Genomic DNA, 10,523 nt, shown 5'->3' on the forward strand with positions numbered 1-10,523 from the left:
CTCCCCACTTGCCCTTCTCTCTTTCCCCCCTGCCATTCCGGTTCATCTCTCACCCCTTCTCTTCTCCTCACCGGCCCAAGTCCTCCCTCTGCCCCAGTATTTTTACATCCTCCAGCAGATTGTAGTTAAGATATTGTTGCTTCTTTAACTTCAGTCCCTGAAACAAACGACGCATTTCACTGTATGTTTCGATGTACATGCAACAAAGAAATTAATCTGAGTCTAAACAGAATTGTTTCACCTTTGGTGGCTGTGGAAGCCCTTACTACTCTCCTTCTCTGCCTCTCCAATGCTGACGTGATGCACCTCAAACTTCAAGATTGCTTATGGTCACTCATCAATACACAAGTGTAAAGGAGAACAAAGTGATTGCTACTCCAGATCTGATGCTGCAGAAAAAATGCCATTAGCCTGAAGGACACGATACATACAAATACATAGATGAGCTTGTAAAAATAGACTGGTTGTATGTACATAAAGTGACACTGGGTGATGTGTGGGGTGGGTTAATGGCTAGAGGTGTTGATGAGCCTTACTTGGGGGAAGTAACTGTTCTTGAATCTGATGGCCCTGGTGCATAGGCTATGTAGGACAAACAGTCCATGAACTGGGAGGGTTGGATCCTTCATGATATTGCTGGCCTGCTTCCAGCACCTTTATGTATATATGTCCTTGATGGTGCAAGAGGTGCAAGAGCCTTAGCTCCCACACCACCAAGGCTCAGGAACAGTTATTCCTCCTCAACCCTTCAGGCTTATGAACCAGAGTGGACAACTTCACTCTCCTCAACTCTGAACTGATTCCACAACCAATGGACTGGTGCTGGTGCTGGTGATGTGTTGGACCGTTTTGACTACCCGTTGTAGAGCCTTCCTCATGTCGCAGGCAAAGCCCTCCCCCAGCATTGGGCACGTCTACAAGCAGGAAAGCACCATCCATCATCAATGACCCCCACCGCTCTTCTCAATGCTGCCAGCAGGAGGGAGGTGCAAGAGCCTTAGGTCCCACACCACCCAGGCTCAGGAACAGTTATTCCTCCTCAACCCTTCAGGCTTGTGAACCAGGGTGGACAACTTCACTCACCTCAACTCTGAACTGATTCCACAACCGACGGACGCACCTTCAAGATCCCTACAACTTGTTCTCAGTATTGTTCTCTTTATTGAACAACTTGTTCTTTTTATTGAATTTGCTCAGTTTTGTACATTGTCTTTGTTTGTGCTAAGTTTTTCATTGATTCTATTGTACTTTGTGAATATCTGCAGGAAAGTATATAGTGACATATTTGTACTTTGATAATAAATTTACTTTGAACTTTGTACCACACAGCCGGGTTGGGGTGCTCTCAACTGTGTAGAAGGCTGTGAGTATTGATGTGCACAGACCAGCTCTCCTGCTAACTTAACCTATCACTTAATTCGGAGTGCTCTCTAAATGGAAGTTGTGGTTAGTCAGAAAGTAATAACGTGGGTGGTACAGTTGACCATTGTGCAAAGGCAGCGTTACAATTAGCCTGTGTTTTCACACTCAATCACCTCTGGCAATCCAGCTTGCTGGGAAGTGTGGAGAGCCGTACGAATATGATTAGGGTGAGCCGCGATGTAGCGCACCGTTGGAAATGAGCTGTTCCATGTTGTCTACGTTCACAAATGAAATATAGACACCCCTACCCACCCACCCCCCGGCAATGGCATAAAAGGCAGTGACTTCATAAAAGGAAAGGGAAAAATGAAGAAATCCGCCGAACAATTGTGTCGTTTTTAATCTTGTTAGCTTCTCTTTTCCCAGTGTAAACATCATTAAGTCGTCTTATTTCAGGACAAATATCGCAGTTCTGAAGTATCCAAATTAAAACTGGTAGCTATGTACGACAGGTCAGTTCGGGGATTAGACAGAAGGTTTCAAGAACGTAAAGCACAGCTGTTGGAAAATACTATTAGACTACAATAGCCACTTCAAAAGCCTCCCGACAGAGCCTGTCTTCAACACAACTGACCTCAAAGTGGTACAGCAGAGCTCTGATAAGACCAACTCTGTTTTTTCACGGGAGCGTTTATTTAACATGTATTTGATCTTGTCAGAGCGCATCTTAAATGGGATCTGTTATATTAGATCAAAGTGGTCCAACTATAAGCAGGATTTAAACGGAATAATCCACAGATTCATCAGATAAATATGCTTGATATTTTAAATAGGTACAACGTACCCCTTCCCTAAAATGGTTTACCTAGTGCTGGTGAGGGTATTTACGGGCTTTTAATAAGTTGAGAAGACCTACGTATTTTCAGATGGAAACGTGAAGTCCTTTTACAAAGCTGGCTGCAAGTTCTTTTTTAAGGAATGCGTTTACTGCTTTACAACCATAATTTTGAAGTACTGACGTTACAGGAAATTAACAATGACTCTGGTATATCGACAAAAGTGAGGTATACATTGCACATAGATTCTTAAAAGTAGCAGCAACCACGTAGTGTGGGACAGGTAACCCCGTTAATGTAACATTACAGTCCCAGTCAGAACCGATTCTCATCCGAAATTATGAAGATGGTGATTGTTCTAACTGGAAAACTTTGGAAAGTGATATGAGGTCCCTTGGCATGTCATGTTATTAATTGGAAACTTCAAACAGATGTTTAAATGGGTTTGGACACGTGGTAACCCCAGGAGGTGAGAGCTGTCACTCATCTATTACCGTCTCCTGTTTCATCGCGCACACAAGAATCCACCCCAATGCTCTCCGGCTAAATCACTGACAGATGGAGAAACAAAATGGATTCACTGAGAGTGTGACACGTTCTGCAGATACACGGGACCGATCCCGGGAAGCAGCGCGACGCGACGTTACCACCGCCACCCACGTGGCTACCAGCCACTTTGAAGAATCTACCAGAAGCAAAATTTGTTTTTATTATTATCACCAATGTATGTTGTAAAATTTGTTGTTGAGCGGCAGCGGTACAGAGCCATGTATGCAAATACTATAAATTACAATAATAGAGTATTTGCTGATGCAGGTCACGATCGCCTCCAGTCTGTTGTCCAAACTGCGGAAGAGCCATAGTCCCTTCTCTGTGGTGACACGCAGAAGGCCGGAGGGATTCAGCAAATCAGGCAGCGTATGTGGCGACCAACAATCGACGTTTTGGGCTGAGACCCTATGCCAGGACTGGTACAGTATTAGATAAGTGTTAGGACGCTAGATACACGTGAACCATAAGAACACCGTGTCCAACAAGGAAAACTAACAGTGTTTAAATATTTTTATAGGCATCCGTTAGTCTTGTGAGACCATGGATTTACACCTTGGAAGGTTTCCAGGGCGCAGGCCTGGGCAAGGTTGTATGGAAGACCGGCAGTTGCCCATGCTGCAAGTCTCCCCTCTCCATGCCACCGATGTTGTCCAAGGGAAGGGCACTAGGACCGATACAGCTTGGCACCAGTGTCGTTGCAGAGCAATATGTGGTTAAGTGCCTTGCTCAAGGACACAACACGTTGCCTCAGCTGAGGCTCGAACTCATGACCTTCAGATCACTAGTGTTTAAACAGTAACACAACTTACAGTGACACCCTCTAATAATCTGTCCCATCTGTATTCCACTGTTCAAGACTCAGTCCTAAACATTATCCAGACCCAATGTCAAAGGTCCAGTCATGTTGCATAAATCCAATTCTCACCATAAGTTCTCAGGAGTGAGATTGCTGTGGGAGAATTCCTTGATATGAAGTTTGTAAGCACATAATTTGTCGTCTTTGGGCTTGTACTCTTCTGGAGGTTAGAAGAATGAGGGGGAAGCTCATTGAAACCTTGATATTTGATAATATTGAAAGGCCTAAATTGAGTGGACATGGAGAAGATGTTTGCTATAGTTGGGGAGTCTAGGGCCAGAGGGCACAGCCTCGGAATAGAAGGGCGCCCCCTCAGAACAGAGATGAGGAGGAATTTATTTAGCCAGGGGATGGGGAATCTGTGGAATTCATTGCCACAGACGGCTGTGGAGGCCAAGTCATTGAGTATATTTAAAGTGGAGGTTGATAGATTCTTGATTAGTTGGGGCATCAAAGGTTACGGGGAGAAGGCAGGAAAAATGGGGTTGAGAGGGAGCGGACTCAATGGGTCAAGTGGCCTAATTCTGCTCTTATGTTGATGGGTTTATGATCTTACAACCTATTGTCAAAGGACCGCCTCCTTCAGGAATAGAGCAGAATTACACCTACGACAGCCAGACGGTGGTGTAGTGGCATTCGCACCAGACCTCGAGGCGAGTGATCTGGGGTTCGAATCCAGCCAGCTCCTTGCACGCTTTCCATCCGTGCTGGGTTGAGCGTCAAGCTAGCAACTCGCCCTCATAAAATAAATACAGACAAATGCCAAAGCAACAGCAAGGTCACTGCCTGATGCGTCACAAGGCGCAGAGAGGAACAACAACAGCTATGACATTAGCCATAGACCATGACATAATGCAGATTTACACTTAAGGCACCTAATGGTGTCTTTCATCTCCAAGGAACCCTGTAACTGACAATGGGTCGATACAGTGCAGTCCTTAGACATAGGAGCACACATCAGTCAATTTGCACTGAAATGATGTTTTCGCAGCACTGGTTAAGGGAACTACGGTGCTTAGGAAACTCAGCGTTAAGGTGGTGCTGTAGGATCTGGTACATCCAAAATGCCAAAAGGCTGATCGTTGACTTCAGGAAGGGGTGGTGGTGCATATGCTCCTGTCTACGTCAACAGTGGCTGAGATCGAGAGTTGTGGTTGAAAGTGTGTGAACATCACAAATAGCCTGCCTGGTTCTGGTCCAACCATGCCCCACAGTCAAGGAAGCTCACCAGCTTCGTCAGGAGGCGACACGAATTTGGCAGGTCTACTTTGACCCTTGCCAATTTTTATTAAAGCTTCGTAGAAAACCAGATGCATCACCGGATGGCTCGGTATGGCAACAATTCTGACCATGACCACAAGAAACTGCAAAGAGTCACGGACCCAGCTCAACGCACAACGGAAACCAGCCTACCCTCCACGGACTCGTCCTACCTTTCTCCCTGCCTTGGTAGAACAATCAGAATAATCAAAGACTCCACCCACCTCAAACATTCTCTCTTGCCCCCCTCCCACTGAGCAGAAGATACAGAAGTTTGAAAGTACCATCAGACTGAAAGGCAGATTCTATCCCTCTTATGAGACTACCAAATGGTCCCATAGTATGACTAGATGGACTCTTGGCCTTACAATTTGTCTTGTTGTGACTTTGCATCCTTAATGATGGATGTTGCCTTTATGAGGCCCCCATCGCACAGGACGTGCCCTCCTCTCTTTGCTACCATCAAGGACGAGGTACAGGATCCCAAAGACACACACTCAACGTTTCAGGAACAGATTCTTCTCTTCCGGCACCAGATTTCTAACTGGACGTTGAACCCACGTACACTACCTCAATTTCATTGCTCTCTTTTTGCCCTACCTATTTAACTTAATTTTTAAAACATATTTCTTATTATATTTTATTATTATTATTATTGTTTATTGTGATGTACTGCTGCCACATTTCATGACCAATGCCAGTGATATTGAACCTGATTTTAATTCTGGTTTGGGGGCGTGGGTTTGACTTCGACATTTGAGAAACCTGGGTGGGTATATGGATGTGAGGAGTGTGTAGGGTCCAGGTGCAAGTCGATGAGAGTAGGCAGATTAATAGTTTGTCACGGACCAGTGGGATCAAGGACTGTCTCTCTGCTGTAGTGTTCTATGACCCTATGACCAGTAAGGGAGTTACAGAGCACTTTACTTTGTGCATCATAACTGTTTGGGAGCACATTTGAAAGCTGGGACTATCAGTTTTGGGAGCACGTCTGAAAGCTGGGACTATCAGTTGTGCCATGCCCTCTCTGTACTGGAACTGAGGTTTCACGCTCAACTCTCCAGGGAGGACCCTGAACTCACAGGCTTCTTACTCCAAGGTGAGAACTGACCACAGAAATAGTGCGGCTTCAAGGGTAGGATAGAGTCTCCTGTGGTGAGTGACTCACTTCCCAACCATCCTGAAGCTTCCCACAATCCACAAGGCACAAGTGTGGAATCTGGTGGAATAATCTCGATTTGCTTGGCCGATTTCGGGCCCAGAAACGCTCAGCACCACTCAGGACATGACAACCCATTTGCTTGGCACCCTATCCACCTCTCTAAAGCCCCCAGCGTGAACCGTGCACTGCAATTTCTGCTCATAACTAACTTCGCAGAATCTTTGCACCGTTCTGCTGTTCCATACTCATTGTATTTATTTTGAGGCCCTTGGTTGGCTGGGTTCGGCCATGGATGTTGCATCCCAGCTGTCTGTCTGATATACAAGTCAGGGCAGTAAGATATGGAGAGCAGGATGTTGCCCATGTAGCAGGCTCCCCTTCTCCTCGCAGATGAGGAATGCAAAGGAACGGCAGAGACCAATACCATTGGCACTAGCGGCGTCGCAGGAGTGGCCAGTCAGTGTTGAAATCAATGTAGGACTGTCTTAGGGACTCCAGCTCGGGATTTTTCCTCAGGGTTTACTCCTGAAGCCTTCCCCATGGGTGTGTATATCTGCAAGGTAGCGGAGATTTGAGATTACGACTGTCCTTTCCCTAGGTGAGCTGGACGGCTGAGGAGACCCATCTGCCTAAAGAATAAATTATTAACATGATTATTACTTATTCTGAGAGCTCAGGATCGTTTATTATCACTGAACTGTGTTGTGAAGTTTGTTGTTTTGCATCAGCACCACAGTGCAATAGTTTTTCTTTAAATGCCTCCCATCCACTACATAATGTACTGGTTGGGCACAGGAGTACATTCAGCCAGAGACTCGTTCCACCGAGATGCAGCACAGAGCGTCATAGGAAGTCATTCTTGCCTGTGGCCACCAAACTTTACAACTCCTCCCTTGGAGGGTCAGACATCCTGAGCCAATAGGCTGGTCCTGGACTTATTTCCTGGCATTTACATATTACTATTTAATTATTTATGGTTTTATATTGCTTTATTTATACTCTATTCTTGGTTGGTGCAACTGTAATGAAAACCAATTTCCCTCGGGATCAAAAAAGTGTGACTATGACTATGTTACAATAAGCGATATTTTTAAATGAAGAGTGAAATAGGGAGGTGGTATCCATGGGTTCGTTGTCCGTTCAGAAATCTGTTGGAGGAGGGGAAGAAACCGCTCCTAAAATGTTGAGTGTGTATCTTCAGGCCCCTGTACCTTTTCCCAGCTGCTAGGACATGTTCTGGGTGGTGAGGGTCCTTGATAATGGACGTTGTCTTCTTGAGGCATCATCTTTTGAAGATATTCTCGATGGTGGGGAGGTTAGTGCCCGTGATGGAGCTGTCTGAATCTCCAACCCCTCTGCAGAATTTTCTGATCCGGTGCATTGATGCCTCCACACCAGACAGTGATGCGACCAGCTTCATTCAGTCAAGAAATACACACAAAATGCTGGAGGAACTTAGCAGGCCAGTCAGTCAGTCAAGAGATTTCACTGCAATCAACAAATCCAACCTGATAAGCAGATAGTCTGTTTCATTGAGGGGCGAGCAATAGGAATGTTCACCAGAAAAGATCAAGGGCATAAGCTCCCGGGAAAACCACCGGATGAGAGCTCCCCCCAAGTCACATTTCATCTAAATATGGTAATCTATTAACATTCCTGTGATTGTCACTGGGGCTAAATGCAGAAGCTCCACATCCAACAGAATTGAGGGAGGGAGTACAAATCATAAACGCCAGAGATTCTGCAGATGCTGAATATCTTGAGCAGCACACACAAAATGCTGCGGGAGCTCGGCTGGTCGGGCGGCATCTATGAAGGGGTATAAACAGTCGACTTTTCTGGCCGAGATCCTTCATCAGGCTGGAAAGGTAAGGAGGAGAAACCACAATGAGCAGGTAGGGGAGGGGAAGGTCTACAAGCTGGAAGGTGATAGGGGAGACCAGATGAGGGTGAAGGCGGGGGAGAAGGAGGGTGAAGTAAGAAACTGGGAGGTGATAGGTGAAAGAAGTAAAGGGCAGTAGAGGAAGGAATCTGATCGGAGAGGACGCTAGACCATGGGAGAAAGAGATGGAGGAGAAGAACCATAGTCATACTTTATTGACCCCGAGGGAAATTGGTTTTCATTACAGTTGCACCATAAATAATTAAATAGTAATAAAATGATAAATAATTAAATAGTAATATGTAAATTATGCCAGGAAATAAGTCCAGGACCAGCCTATCGGCTCAGGGTGAATAGTTTAAAACTTTATTCCTTAGAACGTAGAAGATTGAGAGGAGATTTGACAGAGGTGTACAAAATTATGAGGGGTATAGATAGGGTAAATGCAAGCAGGCTTTTTCCACTAAGGTTGAGTGGAACAACAACTAGAGGTCATGGGTTAAGGGTGAAAGGAGAAAATTTTAAGGAGAATAGGAGGTGAAACTTCTTCACTCTGAGGGTCATGAGAATGTGGAACAAGCTGCCAGCGCATGTGTTGCATGCAAGCTCAATTTCAACATTTAAGAGAAGTTCGGATAGGTACAGGATTGTAAGGGTATGGATGGCTATGGATTGGGTGCAGGTCAATGGAACTATGCAGTTTAAATGGTTAGGCATGGACTAAAGGGGTTGAAGGGCCTGTTTCTGCACTGTACTTTTCTATGACTCTATATACCCCAAATACTGCAATCTGCAATAAAAACTGAAACCACTGGAATACTCAGGAGACCAGGCAGTGTCTGTGGAGAGGGAAAATTTTGTTACTTTGCATCTGTGTCCTTTCTAATAGTTTCCTATTCTTTATTTTCAAAATTCCATCAGCATTTTCATGAGACAACCAAACTGTTAAAAGAGCCAACTATTATCTCCAACTTAAAGTAAAATTTTTGAAAAGCTCGCTGATATTACATTCAGCCAACATCTTTCACCACCTGGCCTCACTAAAGAAATCGAAATGCGATTTCAAATTTAGCATTTCAATTCTTCTTGCACATCTGACAGTGAGATCTGCTTGAATAAGGAAGGGAGACCTGGGTGCCGACATTTAGTCAGATCTCTGCCTCACTTTTTTCTCACCCTCTCCTGAAGGCATTGAGCTTTCCTTGGGATTGCTTACAACCTTCTCAGACAGTAGCACACAAAATGGTAGTTCTTCGTAGGTGAGATCAGATTTCAAAACTGCAACTGCGTGTCCACCATTGGCAACAGAGGGTGGTTAGAATTATCTGAGGTATTGTGTCAGCCGACATGTGCGTTAGGAACCCCACACGGCACGTTATCAAGACCAAAGGTAATCCTTTTCTTGCAAATCTGTAGTCATTGACCACCTCACAACGCAATAGCACCAAGAAGAGTTGCTGACATGGCTGAGTGCAATTACAAGTAGGGATTTGACTTTGCATTTTCCATGCTGTTAGAGCCTCCTGGTGCAAGGAGGCAGCAAATCTAACTATGGACCTCTGATTTAGACTCAGATTCAGACTTACTTATCACATGTACATCGAAACATACAGTGGAATGTGTCATTTGTGTTAACAACCAACACAACCACAAGTGGGTAGCCACAAGTCTTCTGGCTCCGACGTAGCCCGCCCACCACGTTCAGCAGAATTTACACAGGCAGTATCGTCAAGGACGCCCGCTACCCTGTTCTCCCTTCTACCTTCTGGGAGATAAATTGGCGGTCACCTCGAAGACACAGGAGCCTGAAAGTCCGGATCACCAGATCCAGGAGGAGTTTCTCCCCCACTTTGTTGTCATTTCATATAGCAAGTGTGGCCCGGGAGGGGCAGTTCGCGAGCTGGGTTTGGATCGATCTTCACCTGGCGTCTCGTCCGCAGCCATTCCAATATGGGTGGCACAGAGTTGGCACCACCTGGAGTCAGACTTCTGAACCAATTGCCCGTCACACCCAGTGGAGCTGCCATGTCTCAGACTCTCAAACCTGCCTCTCTCACTTATTCCATTCGAACATTGAACGGTACAGCACAGTATAGGCCTTTCAGCCCTTCATGTTGTGCCGACCCTTTAACCTGCTTCAAGATCAATCTAACCCTTCCCTCCTACGTAGCCCTCCCTTCTTTCTATCATCCACGTGCCTATCTAAGAGTATCTTAAATGTCCTTAATGTATCTGCCTTTACCACCTCCCCTGGCAGCAAGTTCCACTCACCTACCACTCCCTGTAAAAGATCTATCTCTGACCTATCTTTATATTGTGATCCTTTGTATTGGCTGTTGGTGACCTGGGAAAAAGGTGCTGCCTGTTTGCTCTATCTATGCCTCGAAACATCTTGTGCACGCCAATCAAGTCACCTCTGATCCTCCTCCGTTACACAGAGAAGCACTACTGTCTTGACATTACTAACATTTCATCATTTCCTTTTGCATTTCAGACTTCACTGTAATCTTTGCACTGTTCTGTCCATCTGTTATTCGGATTGCCGTATCCATTGCTACCACGTGGACTGTGTGCATAAACAAGAAATTTCATTGCCCCCTGGTGTGTAAGGCA

This window comes from Mobula birostris, chromosome 24, assembly GCF_030028105.1.
Source record: "Mobula birostris isolate sMobBir1 chromosome 24, sMobBir1.hap1, whole genome shotgun sequence".
In the NCBI taxonomy this organism is placed as follows: domain Eukaryota; kingdom Metazoa; phylum Chordata; class Chondrichthyes; order Myliobatiformes; family Myliobatidae; genus Mobula; species Mobula birostris.